Raw genomic sequence first — 19,678 nt, forward strand, 5'->3', positions numbered from 1 at the left:
GCTAAACTTTAAGTTACTATAGTTTTTGTTTTGTTTTGTTTTGTTTTTTTGAAGAAAATTACCCTAATACAGTCACATGAGCTGATGATGTTGTGATTTGTGTCACCCAATTCACGGCTCTGTATTTTTCAGTACCAAATAATTCCTTTGTTAAACTCGTTTTCAGTAAATGAACCATTGTTTCCCAAAGGATAATGATTATTTCTATATATAGCACAAATCCCTAAGAAACAGATTTTAAAGTTTAAAATATTAGTTAGTGACTAGAGGTGGTTGAAATCATCGCTCTGTGTATATTAAGCCACAAATGTGTGTATGAAAAAGGGCGGCTGCTGTGTTTGCCCCTTGGGCTACAGTGAGATATTTTGTTTACTGGAAACCCTAACTGAACAGCAAGTCTTTAAAAGTCAAGTCTTTCGGTTTATGTGCAAAAGTGGATTGTTTTATTGAGTTCACCCAGCTATTACATTACATAGTTTAATAACATAAACACCTAGAATGAGGCAGCTGGAGTTCAAATCTAAATGGCTTGTGACAGGTAAGAAATATATATGCAGCAGATACTGGTTTACTTGATGGCAGCTGATAGTGTTGTCTGCAAATAGATCACTAACTTCTTAAAGTACTCAGCAGGAAAGACATGAAAATAGGTATGGATGCTCAAGATCTAGTTATCAACATGTGTCAGCTTGTCTCTGTAGGTGGGCAGACTTTTTTTTTTTTAATACTTTGATTTTTTTTTCTTAAGGTAAATGCTTATCCTTAGAAGACAAATGGAAATCAATGTTTCTGTCTCTCTTTCCCTCTCAGTGCTAATCAGAGCAAATGCTTGTAATCAATTATGACACATTCTCTACCTACTGATCCACTAAAAATGATGAGCACTTCAAAGGCTTAGGGCCATGTCTCATTTGCGTCTCCAGAGCCTAATATGGTCCTTGGTGGGTACTTAATAAGTGTTTGTTGTTGAATTGAAAGTTGCTAATACTAAGTCTTTACAAGATGGTGACTGTCAAAGAAGAGTACTATCACTGGCTCTTTCCATTACGTAGATCCCTACTTCCTCATGCAATGAGGAATTTTTATGAGAAAACAGAGTGGTATTTAGACGACTCCATGGTAGTGATTTTGTTTTCTTGTGTTTGGATTTTTTTTCTTAAGAGTAAAGAGCTCTCATCTAAAAATAATATACTATAACCAGCTATTCCCCAAAAGAGTCCTTTATTTTGCTACTACTTTCTATAGTCTACATTAAGAATGCTGTTGAATAGTTTAGGAAAAATACATTCTTAATGTAGTATTGTGATCTCATGTTAGAAAAATAGAAACTGTGTATAAAGTGCCACCTAATTCATCAAAGCATACCAAAGCAGTCTATGATGCAAGCGCAGAAAAAAAAAAGTTAATTTAATATTAAGCTCCTTATTCTGTTCTATGAATTTATGAAATAAATGGTAGGTAAGTGTGTAGTAGAGATCCTCTTTAAAAGTGAGAAAGAATGGCTTATTTCTATGGTGTGTTGATATATATTTAATAACAGAGCCTCTGAAAAATTTAAAAAAAAAGCCCTGGTTCGTAGGGCTTGCCAATTTCTGTGGTAAATACTAATACTCCTATAATGATCAATTTCAAGCTACCAACCTGACATCACTAAATGCTGAATTGGAAAAAGAAACACAGTAGCACATCATCATAAAGTATTTTTCCCATACAAGCAAAGAAGATGTTAATTTAAAAGCATAAATCATAATAAAATAATTAGGAATGATGATTTGAGTATTTATTACCTTTATTTTAAATATGATTTATTTCATTGTAAGTTTATATAATTTAGTTTTTCACAATGGCAATGTTTCAGTCAGCTTTACAAAATTTCAGAAAATGTAACAGTCTCTCAGGAGCCAGTATGAACCTGCTCCCAACACACCACTAGTTTGTTTTGTATCTTTGTTGAGGTGTTTAGCTAGTGCTGGGGAGGGATGAAGTTAGATCCCTATTCATCATGTACAAAAAGTCCAGGTGGATTAAAGATTTAAATGTAAAAAACAAAGCCAAAAAATAAGAAGAAAATATAGATAACCATTTTTATCATCTTGGAAGGAGAGTATGTATTTCCTTGACCTCAAAGCAAGACAGCAACATCAGATTTGCCTGTGTAGAAATTTAAGATATGTATTTGGTAAAATATACCATAAAAATGTCTAAAAGAAAAAAATGAAAAAATTGGGGGAACCCCCTCAGACTGAAAGCAATCTAAATGTCTATGAATAGTGAAGTGGTTTTATTTGAAAGATGCTCACAGTTTATTACGTGAAAATCAATGTGAAAGATTGTCCCTTTAAAATATAAGAAAAATTACTCTCATGTTCTGGAAAAATTTGGAAAGATATTTACCAACAATGGTTATTATAGTGAACTGAGAGTATAGAGGATTTTCACTTTGGATTTTAAAGAAACCCTAAGAATTTATTATAAAGAATAACCCTAAGGAGGTACATGATGGTGTCCCTATTTTTAGAGGAGGAATCTACAGCTCAGAAAGGTCTGAGTGACTTGCCTCAGGCTTCATAGCTGACAAGTGGTAGATTGGGGTTTTCACACAGGCCTGTGCTCTTTAAACAAACAAGTAAACATAATTTGATACATTTATGAGATACGATGGAAGTTATGAAGAATAATTTTTAAAAGTATCTGTGAACCCATAACCCAGCCTAAGAAATAAACATAAAATAACTTTGTTGAAGCTGCTCTTAAAGCACATACTACCCTATCTCTCTGCCTTACCTCCCCCACTAAGAGGAAGCCACTATCATGAGAACTGTGGAATTCCTTGCTTTTTAAAAAATGTCTTTCTTGAGATATAATTCACATCATGCAGTTTGTCCACTTAGAGTGTACAATATAATGTTCTTTTTGTATATGAACAAAGTAAATTTTCATTTTAAGTTTAGAGCATTTTCATCACCACCAAAAGAAACCTCATTCCTATTAGCAAATCATTCCCCATTCCCCTGGCAACTATTAATCTTTCAGTGTCTCTAGATTTGCCTATTCTGTACATTTCATATAAATAGAATCATACACCATGTAATCTTTTGTTACTGACTTCTTTCACTTAGCATGTTTTCAAAGTTGAATTATCCATGCTGTAGCATATATCAGTACTTCATCACTTTTTATGCTGAAATGATATTCTTTTGTATGGATATATGCCACATTTTGTTTATCCATTCATCAGTTGTTGGATATTAGAATTGTTTCTACTTTTTGGCTATTTTGAATACTATTTATGAACTTTCTTGTTAAAGTTTTATGTAAACATATATTTTCATTTCTCTTGGGTATATACTTAGGAATAGAATCGCCAGGTCATTTAGCATCTGCTAACTCTGTGTTTAACTTTTTGAGGAACCACCAAACTGTTTTCCACAGTAGCTGAATGATTTTACATCCCCACCAGCAATGTAAGAGGGTTCTAATTTCTCTACATCCATGTAAACACTTACTGTTGTCTTCTTGATTGTAGTTATATTACAGTCATTTTAGTAGGTGTGAACTGGTACTTCATTGTGGTTTTGATTTCCCTAATAACGAATGATGTTGAGCATTTTTTCATGCGCTTGTTGATTATTGATTATTTGTATATCTTTGGAGAAATGTCTGTTCAAGTCCTTTTTAAATTGGGTTATATTTTTATTGAGTTGTTAATAAGTTATTTATGTATTTCAGTTACCAGTCCATGATCAAATATAGGTTTGCAAATATATTCTCCCATTCTGTGGCTTGTCTTTTCACTTTCTTGATGGTGTCCATTGAAGCCTAAAAGTTTTTAATTTTGATGAAGTCCAGTTTATTTGTTTTTTTATTACTTGTTCTTTTGGTGTCATATCTAAGAAAGTTTTGCCTAATTCAGAATCATGAAGATTTACATCTGTGTTTTCTTCTAAGAGTTTTATAGTTTTAGCTGTTATATTTAGGTCTGTGATCCATTTTGAGTTAATTTTTGTATCATGTGAGGTCAGAGGTCTAACTTCATTCTCTTGCATGTGGATTCCTACTTGTCCCATTACCAGACTGTTATTATTTCCCCACTGAATGGCCTTGGCACTCTTGTTGAAAATCTGTTGACCATAAATATAAGGGTTTATTTCTGGATTCTCAATTCTATTCCATTGATTTATAAATCTCTCCCTGTGCCAGTATCACACTGTTGATTACTATAACTTTTGTAGTAAGTTGTAAAATAGGGAAATTTGTGTCTTCCAACTTTGTTTTTTTTTTTTTTTAAGATTGTCTTGGCTAGTCTCAGTCCCTTGCATTTTTATATGAATTTTAGTATTGGCTTGCCAATTTCTGCAAAAAAGCCAGATGGGATTTTGATAGGGATTGCACTGAATCTGTAAATCAATTTGAGAAATTTTATTATCTTAACAATATGAAGTCTTCTCATTGTAAATCAATTATACTTCAATTAAAAAAGACAATATTAAATCTTCTAATCCATGAACATGGGATATTTTCCCATTTTTTTAGATCTTTAATTTCTTGGACAGTTTTCTTTTCAGAGTATGTTTTACACTTCTTGTTAAATTTATCCCTAAGTTTTTAAAAAAATTGTTTTTGATGATATTGTAATTGGTATTGCTTTCTTAATTTTATTTTGGTATTGCCCATTACTTGTGTGTACAACTGATTTTTGTATATTAATCTTGCCCTGCATCCTGGCTGAACATGTTTTATTAGTTCTAATAGTTTTAAAAAATATGTTCCTTATAATTTTCTATATACAAAATCATGCCATCTGCAAAGAGTTTTTCTTTACAATCTTGTTGCCTTAGTTTTCTTGTCTAATTTCTGGGGCAAGAGAAGACATACTTGTTTGTTTCTTGTCTTTAGAAGTCATTCAATCTTGCTCTGCTAAGTGTGTTAGCTGTGGGTTTTTCCAGATGCCGCATATCAGATTGAGAATGTTCTCTTTTATTCTTAGTTTGTTGAGTATTTTAATTATGAAAGGGTGTTGAACATTAATTGATTTTTAAATGTTGATCCAACTTGCATTCCTGAGATAAATCCCACTTAATCATGGTGTATAATCTGCTTTATTTTATTTTATTTTATTTTGCTTTTGTTCTAAATAGACTTTATTTTTCAGGTTTTAGTTTTAAGTTCACAGCAAAATTGAGCAGAAAGTACAGAGAGTTCCCATAAACCCACTGATCCTGCACATGCACAGCCTCCTCCACTATGAACATCCTGAACTAGAGTGATACATTTGTTACAATTGATGAACCTACATTGACACATCATTATCTCCCAAAGTATGCGTTTACATTAGGGTTTACTCTTGGTGTTGTACATTCTATGGATTTTAACAAATGTATAATGACAAGTATCACCATTGTAGTATCATACAGAATAGCTTCACTGCCCTGAAAATCTTCAGTGCTCAGTTTCTTCGTTTATCCATCCCCCTAAACCTCTGGCAACTACTGATCTTTTTACTGCCTCCATAGTTTTCTCTTTTCATGTCATGTAATTGGAATCATATAGCATGATGCCTTTTCAGGTTGGCTTCTTTCACTTAGTAATATGCATTTAAGGTTCCTCTATGTCTATTTATGGATTGATAGCTCATTGCTTTCTAGTGCTGAATAATATTCCATTGTCTGGATGTACCACAGGTTATTTATCCATTTACCTACTGAAGGACATTTTGGTTACTTTGGTAATTATGAATAAAGCAGCTGTACACATTCATGTGCAGGCTTTTGTGTGGACATAAATTCTCACAGCTTTGAGTAAGTACCAAGGAGCTTGATTGCTGGATTGTATGGTAAGAGTATGTTTAGTTTTGTAAGAAATTGCCAATCTGCCATCCAGAATGGTTCAACCAGCAATGAATGAGAGTTCCTGTTGTTCCATGTACTTGATAGCAGTTGGTGGTGGTGATGGTCTGAATTTTGGCCATTCTAAGCAATGTGTAGTGGTATCTCCTACTTGGATTTCCCTAATAGCATGCGATGTGGATCATCTCCTCATATACTTATATGCCATCTGTATTTTTCCTTTGGTAAGGTTTTGGTTAAGGTCTTTGGCCGATTTTTTAATTGGGTGATTTTTGTTTTCTTATTATTGAGTTTTAATTGTTCTTTGTATATTTTGGATAAAATTATTTATTAAATATGTCTTTTGCAAATATTTCTCCTAGTCTGTGGCTTATCTTCTCATTCTCTTGATGTTTTATTTTAAAAAGAGTTGTATTGAGGTATAGTTTACATGCTATGAAATTCTCCCATTTAAAGTATATAGTTTATATACAGTTGTGCATCCATTACCATAATCCAGCTTTAGAATAGTTCTATCACCCCTCAAAATTCCCTAAACAATTTGTTGTTTAGTTTTGCTTATAGTTTATATTTGCTTTATACAAATGGTTAAGTTTAAATGAACTTTATAAGTACTTTGAGCCCCATAAAGAAAAATGTAAATAGAGAATGCAGTAACTTAACAAATTTGATCTCTAATTAAAAAATATGATTAAAAATTGAGATGAGTTTGTTTTATTGTCAACATTTCAATGAATCTTTGAGGGAAGAGATGAGTAAGGGTTTATACAGAATCTTTATGCTTTAGAGCATGGTTGCCCCATTTATTCAAACTCCTAAAACCAGAGGAAACATTGAACTAGGTTAAATATAAAAATGGTTCTTTGTGGCACACTTAAAAATTTCTTCTCTAGCTAACTTTTTATGGTGTCCATGATAGCTTCAAAGATATTTGCATAAGTGTCACCACTTTGTTTATCTTACCAAATAAAAATAATTCTTTTCTATTAAACTCATTGTTTTTCTCTTTACTTAAACTGTAATTATTCTGTTGTATTTTTGAATCTGAGTTCTGGGGAATTTCGTTTTAGGGAATAACCCCTGAATTTTAATACTAACACCTGCTGTTCTTTAAAAGCTGCGTTCTCAGATAACTAATTCTTAGTCAACATGGTCTATAAGAGATGGTAGTAGGAATAGTTAGTTTTACATAGACTTCTTCAATGATTCAAGTTGTTGAGAATTGGAAGGTTGAAGTACTAGTTTTTCCAGTTTTAGTATTCTGTAATTCTGTGAGATATTTTTTAAAAGGGCCCATAATCTTATAGTTCAAAGAAAACTTTAAAAAAAAGTTTTAAAAATGATTTTGAGCTATCTCAGAGATGATTTTTCTGATGCCTTAGTTACAATTTAACAGTGCTAGTGACAAAAGTAGCACCAGCTAATTTGTGTGATATTTCTATGTCATATGAGTTCCTAACTTGAATGAGAGTAATAAAAGTTATCATATAGCTTTTGGGGTCTCTGTACTTCATGTATCTAATGAGGATCTATTCTACCTCAAAACTAGAAATGCAGCTTATGTCCTGAGAAACTTTATTTTTTGGCGGTAGGTGCAGAAGAGACATAAAGATCACTTATCCAGTTCACTCAGTTAGTGCTCTAGTGATGGATGATACCTTCCTTCAATTTTTCTATATAGGGGATATACTGGATTTCTCAAATTATTATAAAATTATAATTTTAGAAAGTCATGCCATATAATTTAGTGGGGAAAATTTGAGAGGTGATGCCAGTTGAAACTGCATAAATAATAATTGTATTGAACCTCCAGAGAGAGAAAACAATTATAGATTGGGCAAGTTGTTGGATTTTTTTCTTAGAACCCCTGCAGTAGTGACTCCATTATCTTCATTTAGTGGCTTAATTCTGAGTTTTATTGTCCTCTTGCCCGTCTGGTTAAGAGTTCTGTATCTGATACTAACTTTATGCACATTTTCTTTCATTTAGTTCTCTTTCACTGAATGTAAATACCATTATTAAGCTACTTAAAGTCTCCAAGAGTGACTGAATATTCGTGAAGTAAATTTATAGGTTTAAAAAAAAATCCTTACTTATTAAAAATTAAACCTGGAATTGTATGTTTTAGGTAAATATTTTATATTTTACTAAAATGCACTGTGGTGTCTTTGGATAATGATGAAAAATTTAATATTAAAGTCATGGGTGTTGATTAACAAATTATTATTTTCTTTTTTGATTAACATAATAAATTATGAGATAAATACTTCTAGCAAAAATTTAAAATTATGATAAGTTGACAACTGTTTTATCTTTAAGACAGTGATCAAATCACCTCTTACCTTTTTTCTGTTTGTTACGTTATAATACAACTGAAACACTTTACCCCCAAACTTCATGAGTGAGTAATGTTAATGTCTGATGCTAGCATACTTCAACTATAAAGCTTAATATAGCTTCCAAGAGGAAAAATAATCCAAACTTGAAGACTTGTATATACACCATTTTTTCCTCAGTATGCTCATTTTCTTTTGTTTCTCAGTGTTCCGGTTTTAAAAACAAATAATTTCGTTGTATGTTTCTTATTGAACTTTATTCTTGAAAAATATTCCCTGAAATGCTTTCCTGAAAAGGCAGATAGTTATACAGTCTGAATGTGCTTTTGTGTTTTGTCTGTATAAAGAAAATTCCTAATTTCTTTCTCCAGAGATGTTTGTAGAGTCAAACTCATGGAAGGTTTATCCCCTCACCCTCATAAGGTTCAGTTAGTGATATGGAACATCTTCTTCCCTACTTTTTCTTCTGGAGCTTTTATGACAAATAAGGGTTTAGCAGAAAGAAATCGTGACAAAATGAGAAACCTTGAGAAGTGCATTTGAAAGCTAATATATAATTAAAACTGAATGAAATGAGAAAGGAGTGTTTATCTACCTGTTGAAAAACTGCATGCCTTGAGAAAAGTTAAGGCAAAATAATGTTTTATGGAAAATCCTACCAAAGTAATAGGTCTATTCTTTAACCTTTTAAATAGTTTAAATAGCTGTGATTTCAGTTTAGTTGAGTAAATGTCCAAAATTTAAGATGTCAGAAATAATTTTCTGAACCTAAATATAGGACTTGTGACATTTTTATTAATAACTTGGACAATAACATAGCAGGCTTATCAAATTTCAAATCAATAGGAGCTAGGAGAGATGGCCAGTATAGTAGATGACAAGTATTTAGAGAAAAGTGCTATAAGAATGATGGGCAGATATTGACAAGCGGAAATTTAGTAGGGCTAAATGTAAAGGTCTGGCTGAATTTAGAACCATCTTTAAGTTAGCAGACATATTTATTGAAGACCTGTGTACCATGCTTTGAGCACTGAGGGCATAGTGGGAACAAAATTAATATGATGTTAGGTAGGGAAGGCAGACATTACAAACAAATCTGAGATAATTTACCCAAATTCGCATTCTGTTAAATATTGGCCAGCTGACTTCAGGCAAATTGCTTTAGCTCTTTGTTCCTCAGTTTCCTGTTATATAAAATAGGAATTATAATTGTGTCTATCTCAGGTTCTTGTGAGAATTGAATGAGATAATATATATAAAATGCTTAGTATAGTGCCTTGCCCATATAAATACTCAATAAACGTTAGCTGATTTTGTTGTTACCTGTTTGTACTTACTATCTTTGTTTTATGAAGGAAAACAGTGATTATGATACCTATTCTAATTTATGAGGCCAAGGAATCTTCCCTGACACAATCCCTACCTTGAAGAAGCTTGTACTTTAATTTTTGTAAATAAATTACAGTTAAGGTATATATGTAGATAGGCCCAGGATGGTTACCTTGGGAACACAGAAGTGAGATACCCAGCCCTCAGTTTGTACGATTCCAAGGGGACATTTTTTATAGAATTATGTTGTGAATGGTAGCCTGTGTAGTTAGACAGTGCATTTTTTGTAATACACCTAATTAAGGAAGTGACATCTTAGTTAAATTTTGATGGTGAAAGGTCAAGGAATGAGGGGGAAGGACAGCTCTGACAGAGAATTTCATGTACAAAGTCACAGGGACATGAGAGAGACCATGTTACATTCGTGGACCTGGGATTAGTTTATATAACTGAAAGATGAGATGGATGACAGAGTTATTGTTAAGAGATGTTTCAGAAGGACCTTGTTTGTATTTTAATACCTTCATATTTTATTTGAATCCGAGAGGCTATTGAATGAGTTAAATGATTAAAATGATCAGATTTCTTTTTATAAGATGCGCAAGCATTACTGAGGAGAATGGTTTGCAGTAGGAACAGGTCTAGAAGCTAGGAGAAGGCAATTGTAGGACTAGGTCAGTGCTACTCCCAGTGTAGACCACAATCTTTATTACAAGCCATCAGTGATGAAAAGTTTCTTTCTCCTTACTTGCTTGAGGCTTATCCCTAGACATTCAGAAACTTTTACAGCAGTTTGATGTAATTCGTGGTTTGTAAACTTTGCTGGACTTTAAATTTTCTCCAGCCTTATACTTGTCTCAAGTTAGTTTTTTTCTCCACTTCCCACAACAGCTATTTCAAATCTCTTTCACCCTCCTGAAGTTCCTACTCCACCTCTTCTTCACTTTCCACAGATGACTTCATCTTCTATTTCACAGAGAAAATGAAAAGCCAAAGGATGCAGAAACTGAGTAACTTCCTGTTCCACCCACAGACAAATGTGTGTCAACATTATTCAGCTTTCCTCTACTTTTTTTGTCTCTGAATCTTGTTCTCTTCCTGTTTTCCAGGGTTTTTTTTTTCCATCTGTTATAGTCTCTCAAGTTTTCAATCTCTGTCTCTCTACAGTACCTTTCCCTACAGCCTATAAATTTGTTCAAGGCATACCCCTAATTTCAATCTTTATCATACTCTAGATTACCAACCTAATCTCTCTTTCCCTTCACAGCAAAGCTCCTTGAAAGATTAGTCTTCAATTACTGTCTCTATTTCTTCACTTCTCATTTACTCCCAATCCACTGTATGCTCCTTTCTTACACATACCATACAGTTCAAACAACTCTGACAGATAAATGACCAGTGACCTATTATGAACTATTAGCTAGGTACCAAATCCAGTGGGCACATTTAAATCCTTATGATTTATTTTGCATGTATCAATAGTTTGCTCCTTTTTTCTGTTGAATAGAATTCCACTGTCTTTATATATCACAATTTTTTACTCATTCACCTGTTAATTTGGTTTCCAGTTTTTGACTGTTACAAATAAAACCACAGCATTCATATGCAAATTTGTGTGGACATATACTTTCATTTCTCTTCAGTAAATACCTAGGAGAAAATACTGAGTCAGATGGTAAGTACATCTTCAACTTAATAGGAAACTGTCAAACTGTTTTCCAAAGTAATGGCAGTTTTGCATTCCCATAAGCAGTGTACAAGAGCTCCAATTGCTCCACATGCTCTTGAGCATTTGGTATTGTCCATCCCCTTCCCCTCACCCTCAGTTTTAGCCATTTGAGTGGGTATGTAGTGCTGTCTCATTGTGGTTTTGAATTTCCCTAATTGCTAATGATATTGAGCTTTTATCTTTTCGTATACCTATTTACCATCTCTTTATCCTTTTTGGTTAAGTATCTGTTCAAGCCTTTGCCCACTTCTAAATTGGGTTATTTTCTTAATAGTGGGTTTTGAGCAATCTTTATATCTTCTGGATATAGATCTTCCTTCAGATATATGATTTGCAAATAACTCCCATTCTATTGTTCTTTAAAAAATTTTTTTTTCAATGGTGTCTTTTGTGCTAATAATACCTAATTTTGAGGAGGCCCTGTTGATCAGTTTTTTTCTTTTATGAATCATGCTTTTGGTGGCATATTTAGAAGGTCTTTGCATGTGAGATCATGAAGATTTCTCCTATGTTTTCTTTTAAAAGTTGTGTAGTTTTATGGTTTATGTTGAGATCTGTAGTCCATGTTTGAGTTAATTTTTGTATAAGGTGTAGTGTTTAGGCTAAGCTTCCTTTTTTTATATATAGATGTCTAGTTTTTCCAGCATCATTTTTTAAAAGCCTATCCTTTCTCCATTGATTTGATTTTGCACCTTTCCCAAAAATCAATTGACTATATATGTGTATGTCTTATTTCTTCTTTAACCTATAGATTACTTAGAAGTGTGCTTTTAATTTTCAGAACTGCTACTTATTTTCAAGTTTCTACTTTGTAACATTATTTTGTTATGATTTGAATAGGTGGTCTGTGTTATACTATTTTCTTTGACTTTGTCAAGATTTACCTTATGTCCTAGTGTATGATCACTTTTTATAAATATTCTATTGTGCTTGAAATTTAGATAGTTTGCTAGTTGTGTTATTTAAATATACATAGTTCATACAATTAAATATTTATGCAGTTAAATGTACTTTATAGGCATAACCTTTCAGTTGATAAATATATTGCTAAAATCTTATGAATTTGTATTATTTTTCCTCTTAGTTCTCTCAATATTTGCTTTTATATATTTTGAAGCTCTTATTACATACAAGTTTAGAATTTGTATCCTTCTGTTATATTGAACTTTCTAAATATGTACTCTCATCTCTAAAAACCCCTTTTCCATAGTTTATCTTGTAGTAATGCAGCTGCCACTTTTTCTTAAAATTTTTTTTATTGCTATTGTAATTTATGTGCACAGAATATGCAGAACTTAAGTGTAGCATTTGATGAGTTTGACAATAGCAATCACCACCCCTGCACCTCCGGATGCAGGTTTCTGGGTAGATATAAGCATTTCACTCATTTTGGTCCATTGATACCAAGGAGCTGGAGGGCCAGATCATATGATAAGACTATGTTGTTCCATTTTGCAAGACCCAGCCCATGTGCACAGTTTCTGAAGGTGATAGCTGAGAGCATGTTGACATACTAAAGAATCAAGCCAAGGAAGGAGGTAGAATCAAAGTTGCCAGCAAGAAAGATGTCGCCGAGACAAAACCATACATTCACCCTCTTAGAGTTGACAGCAGGTCCTGTAAAAGCTCATGTGGTTTGGGCTGTTGGAGGTCTTCTGCAAGTTATACAGAACATTTCATCACCAAGAAGTTCACCCTGGTGAATTCCACCATCCACTCTTGTTCTTCTGCCCTAGGCAGCCACATTTTTGATTCTATCATCTTTGATTATTTTTACTTGCTCTTAGATTTTATGTAGATGGAATCATACATTATGTATTCTTTTGTGCCAATCTTGCTTTACTCTGCATGTTTTTGCAATTCATTAATGTTTCTTGTATGACCCCGAAGGCATGAAAATATTCTCCCTTTTTTCCCTAGAATTTTTATTGTTTTAGTTTTTATGTTTAGGTCACTTTTCTATCTCAATTTAGTTTTTGTATATGGAGTAAGATAAAGGTTTGAGGGGATTTTTGTTGTTACTGTTTTTTAATACTGATAACCTGTTTTTACAACTGTTTTGGTTAAAAGACTCTTTTTCTTACTGAATTGCATTGCTCTGCTGTGGAAAATCAGTTGATTTGTGCCAGTCTGGACTTTAATTCTGTTGGTCTTTTTCTCTGTTCTTGTATTGTCTTGATTATTGTAGCTTTAGAGCAGAATTTCTCAACCTCAGCACTGTTGACATTTTGGGCCTCATACTTAGTTGTCATGGGAGGCTATCCCATGTATTAACGGGATGTTTAGCAGCACCCCTAGTCTCTACCCACCAGGTGCTATTAACATCCCCCCAGTTGTGGCAACCAAAAATGTCTCAACAATACTAAATGTCCTCTAGGGGACAAAATCACTTACAATTGAGAACTGCTTCTTTAAAGTAACTCTTGAAAGCAGGTAATGAGAGTCCTCCAAATTTCATGGTCTCATTCAGGATTATTTTGGCTGTTCTTAAACTTTACATTTCCATATCGTGGAATTAATTTGTTAACTTCTATTTTAGAATTTGTTGAGATTTTGATTTAGGTGATGCTTAATTTATAGATTAAATATAAGAGAATTGACATCTTAACAAAATTGTCTTCCAATCCATGAACATGGTATATCTCTCCATTTATTTTTGTCTTTAATTTCTTTTGTCAGTAGCAACTTAGCAAGGGTTTATCCCTTTTTGGAATTTCCTTTGCATTTCTTTGAATTCTCAAATTTTATGTGTATAATTAACCAACCAACCAATGAACCAGCCAACAAACTCTTTGGATAAGAGTTCCTTATCCAAACTCTTTTCTTTGTTATGAAGAAGTATCTTGTTTATCTCTACACCATAATTGGAAATGATTAGCTTGCTACCAGTTCTCTTTCTTTAATGTTTTGGTATATCTTTAATTTCTCTTGTATTATCCTTTTACTTTCAACATTTCTATGTCCCTATATTTTATGTCTCTAGTAAACAATATGTACTTAAATTTTTTATCTAGTCTAGTCTTTTAAGTGACACACTTAATCCATTTACGTCAACCATGAGTGCTGATCTTTATTTCCGCTATCTTATTTTAATATTTTCCATGTCTTGCTTTTCATACTTCTTCTCTTTGCTTTTGAATTGCTTGAGCTTTCCCATACCCTTACCCTAATTTTTAAGTTCCATACCTTAGTTGTCCTAGAAATTTTAACATGCATATACAAAGTCCATAGTTAATATAAATTATTTTCAAATCTGCCTGGTCAATTTTAATAGTCTCCTATTCCTGTATCATACTTTTCTCCCTATTTTATTTCTTCAAGCATATTAAAAATACTTATTTCATATTGTACATCTGATAATTATATTATCTGCAGTCTTTGTTGGTCTAATTATATAGTTTGCTATTCATTGGCTCTGACTCATAGATGCTTGTTTCTTGTAATTTTTTTAAACTGTGAGCCCATAGTCTTTGGAACTTCATTGTAATTTTTTTGAGGCTAGAAATCAGAATTTTTTTTCTTCAGAGATAATTTGAGTGTCTAGGGGTACCACCTATTTTTAAGTCAGTTTTTTACCTTGGTTTTTCAGGTCACACAACTAGTTTGAATTCTGGCCCCACAGTGGTGCAGATTATGGTTAAGAATGGTAGCTGAAATATATTTTGGTTTAACTGTTCTACCGTGAACCAAAGCAAGTAAAGACCCTTATTCCTATCCTCTCCCTCTGCAGAATGAGTTTTTTCCTACTTCATCCATTAAGGATACAGCCTTTTAGGAAGTTTTGGTGTATTTATAGATGTGTTGTTAATCCAGTTTGTCTCCATGGTAGGGCCCAAGGTGGCCTCCAGTCATCTCAGCAAGTATCCCATTAAAACCTTGACTTTTGTCCCCCAAGGAATAGCCAGTAACTCTGGGGAAAACTGGCTATAGTATTCCTAACTCTTATGAATTTATGCTTTCTTGTTATTTCTGCCCTCAGAAATTCCTTTGTTTTCCCCTCGAGGTTAGTCATATATTTTATACAGTATTTTTAGGTATATTAACCTAACTTCCTTTTACCTATACTCAATGTATCTTTGTAAGTTACCTCTAGATGTTTTTGAAAGTGTGACAAGGGATAATACAGGGGAAAAATAAAGTCCACATCCAGTCCTATCTCCAAGCTTAGAATGTTCTTCCCTCATTTCCATTGTGATAAAAACATTCTACTCTTCACTCACTTCAGACGTTGTTCTCTCTAGGTATCTCCCCTTCTGGTTCAACTCCCACCCCTATCTGTATCCCTAGATGGATTGAATTAATATCAGTTTTGTTTCTATACTGCTTTATGTACATATCTTTCTTAAAGGGGAGATATTCCTGTAGATACAAAGATAGAGACTGGATTTTATTTATTTCTATATTCCTAGCATTTAAGAGGTATTCACTAAAGTTTGTTGAATTTGAGTTCTCAAAATCTTTATAACAAACCTTGAAATTTTAAGCTTTTAGCCAAGACTGTTACAACTTAATTTGCTGTTTATTTTTAGAAAATAATTTTTTTTGCATTTTTAAAAAATTAAAATTTTAAAAGTGGATGTTTCCTAAATGACGTTGATTACTTTGGGCAGGTAGTGGGTGGAGTGGGGGCATGGATGGTATTGTTTCCTGTTGCCTAAATTTAAGTCTCCCTTTCTGTGGTGAATTACGTAGTCACTTTGTAGCTGTTACATACTTCACCTACAATAAGAAAAAATAGTGGTGTCTATTGCAGAAGCTCATTTTTTGAACACATATCCCTTCTGCCTAGGATTCCTTCTCATATTTAAAGATGTATGATGATTAAAAGAATAAAGTTAGTAGTGTGAAAAAGAGACGGAAAGAGTACCTGGTAGAGTGTAGAGATTACAGACCGGTTGGCGAGAGGACCAACTAAGGCGGAAGATGGGGTGACTTTACAATAGAAAGAGGCCTGGGTCAGAGAAGAAAGAGGATTTATTAATACTAGCAGCTGAGGGATGGACGGCAAACTGACTCATGTTGCTCAAGAAACATGTCTCACATGTAAATGTTTTCCTAATACCCACTTATTGCAGTGTTCTCATAATTGGTCTCCTTATTGCCAGTTTCCCCCACTTTCCCCCACTTGTTTTATACTCATTTGCAGACTTATTGGAAGAGTAAATGAGATGATGTGGGTAATGTCAGACTCAGAGTAGTCATTAAATATTTGATTTGTAGTACCCTCTATACCTGATTCTCTCAATTCTTTGTTTAAAAAGTTCATTCATAGCCCTAGAATGGCATTAAAGAACCTCTAAAAACCAACCTCAGCTTCTCTTCCTAGATTTATTATATTCTCACGGATTCTTTTCTTTTTATCTTTCTTTTTGCTTAATTTAAAAAATACATAAAATCTACCATCTTAGCCATTTTTAAATGTATAATGCAGTAGTGTTAACTATATGCACCCTGTTGTGTAATAGATCCCTTGAACTCTTCATCTTGCAAAACTACAGGTCAGCGGCTTCAGAAAGTCTGTGAATCCCTGAAGTTGTGTGCAGCATTTTGTGCATGTGTGTCACTTTTTAAGAAGAGGATCCATTAACTTTCATCTGATTCTGAAAGTGATCCATAATACTCACCCTCCCCACTCCACAAGGCTAGGACTGTGACAGTCTAAGAGGTCATCATTTACATTTTAAATTATCATTAAACCTGTCTAGGAAAAATTGTAATTATTATTGGAACACAGCACACCGATGAATGCAGGGTAAGTTCATGCTGCTAATGAAATGGGGAGCCCAGAGAAGCTGGATGGGACAGTATCAGGTGTAGCATCTGCAGGCACTTTAGTTCTCCTGTTGGTTTGCAGTATCTCATGAGCCAGATTGACAGATCAGCGTAGTATTTATCTTGTCATATATTTTGAAAGTTTGTTGAAAATGGAAAAGCAAACATCCAGATGTTAGTTGCTTTTTATTTTATCTTACTTATTTTGTATTTTATTTGTGTTTTTAATGGTATGCTTTTTATTCAAGGAACTTGATTCCTTGAGGTAATCAGTTTTGTTTTTAGATCTGGATTTTTAAAGAATTAGTGATAATGGTTATTATACATTCTTCGCCGGGGTAATTATAATACAACATTAAATGAATTTTAAAAATTAGATTGTCCACCCTCCCCCATCGCCGTACCCCAAAGTAACAAGTATAAACCACAAAGAACTGGAGGAATGGGTGAGACTGAATAAAGCATACCTTTGAGCTTTATCCTGAAGCTTCTCTTGTTAACCCTTCACATAGACCGATGATGTATATACTGCAGACACAAAGATAGTCAGCTTTTATGTTGATTTGAAAGTTTCCTGTTAACAGGTTTGAATTCGATATTGACATCTCCAAATAAATTCTGTGTCCCTAATAAGCAAATCACCCTGCAGAAGTATGTGTTAAGAATGCTTTTATACCCCTTATCACTGAAAGCTTGTCAACCACATAAGAAGTCTTCCTCCCTTGAAATTCATGCTGTTTTTAAAGTATGGCTTTAAATAGAAATGTTGCATCTGCAACATACTACGATTGGCTTTTTCTGAGAGGCTCAGTCAAAGAAAATAGTTTTCTATGTAATCTGGTATTTCTTAAACATTATTAGCTATTAAAAAAAAATACAGGGTGTTAGCATAGCAGATAAAATTCATTTGGATAACCTGGATTGTAAGAAAATATTTTGGCAGAATGCGTCTTTACAAGTCCCGGATGACTAATTATGAATTTCTGCTAATTTGTTCATCCAACTTCTATCAGTTCCTTTTGTCTGAAACCAGGATGCCTCCCTGTCCTCGTGAGTAGGAAGCTGGGGAAAAGGGTAAGTGGGATTAAAAAGGAAGCACAGTCCCCTGTGTTTCCTGCAGCTCTTATTGCAGGATCAGTTTGGATTGTGAGATGAAATTGAAGAGCAGAATTTAATGTTGACCTCTAAAGTTGATGGTCCAAAAGGGTTTATTTGTCTTCACTAAAGCCTGTCAATTTTTGAATTGAGTAGAGTGCTTTTGGCTGTAAAAGCTTTAAAATGTAAACATTGAGGAAATAGCCTGTTTGTCATGACTAAGAAACGTAACATATGCAGGTGCACATCTCAGAGTTCTCTCATTTATCCTAAAAGTTACACCTAAATAGTCTTTTAGAAGGGAATTTTTAACCATTAAAGTGGGCTATACTGTGAAGTTAAATGCTCAGGTTTCTATTGTAGCCCTTTCTGAAAAGTATGTTGGTTGATCCTGAAAATTGTGTGCAGAGAACTATTTGAAATAATGGTTACGTGGTTTAGAAATAAGCAGAGGAAAAGAGCATCTTTATATCGTATATTAAATCTGCCTTAACCAAATTTGTTTTTGGAATAGAGAAAAATATGATTTTATGTGATATTGACAGGAAGTTACCTTCATAATGCATTCACAAAGGAAAAAATTGCTGTACTAGATTATTACATAAATTTGAACTATAGCGAATGTTTTGAACTTTGTAGCGAATGTTAACCAGATGTCTAGTTCCCAGCCCAGACCTGCTAAATCCTAATTTTTGGAAGTAGTGACATACACTTTTTAAAAGCTCTACCAGTAATTCTAATGTATATAATTGTTTGAGGGTACATTTTATGATAGTTTTGTAGTAATTAATCATTGCTTTGTGTGGCATAGATTTTTAAATATTTGGAGCTTGAATACAAGCATGAGCACATTAATTGTTTTAAATTTCACTAGCCATTTAATAGATACTATCTTTCTTTTAGAAGTGGGGTTTCATATTACCAAATAACCATGAAAATTCTCCATATGTCCTTTAAGTAATATACAGATATGAAGAGAATATACAGAAGTAGCAACAGCGAGGAGGTTTAAGGTGTGTTGGATGGTCTCCAGATTCCATCCCCCCCCACACACACTTGATAGTGAGCTTCCCTGAGAAATGCTTATTGCACAATGCAAAGCACAAAACAGTTGTAGAAGGAATGAACTATATCATGATACAGTTAGTAGGACTATATTAGAAGATTCATTAGCCAGTATTTGAGAAGACTAAGGCCCATTGGTGTGTTAAGTGTAGTGGATTTCACGCTGGATTCAGAGGCAGCAACCTGGCTTGTATCGAAGTTCTGCAATTAGCAGTTGTGTGACTATGAGCACCTTCTTTAACACCTCATAGTATGTTTTCTCATCTGTAAAGTGAAAGTAAAAGAGCCTACCTTGCGTGGTTATTTTAAGGATTAAATGAGACACTGTATGTTAAAAAGTTTAACAAATTGTAGTCAGTAAATGTTGCAGTATGCCTTTACTAGCTTGTAACGATGAAATAGTTTTGAGTTAGAAAATACTATTTTGTTAAGTGTCTAACTCAAAATCTGAAAGCTGATTGAGTAATAGAGCTGGGAAGAGAAAGAACTCAACCACCTAACTGCTA

The 19,678-nt window shown here is 33.5% G+C and overlaps 1 protein-coding gene across 5 annotated transcripts in view; it reads left to right on the forward strand.

Moving 5' to 3' along the window:
- NLK (nemo like kinase) overlaps positions 1–19,678 on the forward strand; it is a 131,361-nt gene that overhangs the window by 14,625 nt on the left and 97,058 nt on the right. The gene's annotated exons all lie outside the window — the stretch shown is intronic.

Source organism: Vicugna pacos, chromosome 16 (assembly GCF_048564905.1).
Source record: "Vicugna pacos chromosome 16, VicPac4, whole genome shotgun sequence".
In the NCBI taxonomy this organism is placed as follows: domain Eukaryota; kingdom Metazoa; phylum Chordata; class Mammalia; order Artiodactyla; family Camelidae; genus Vicugna; species Vicugna pacos.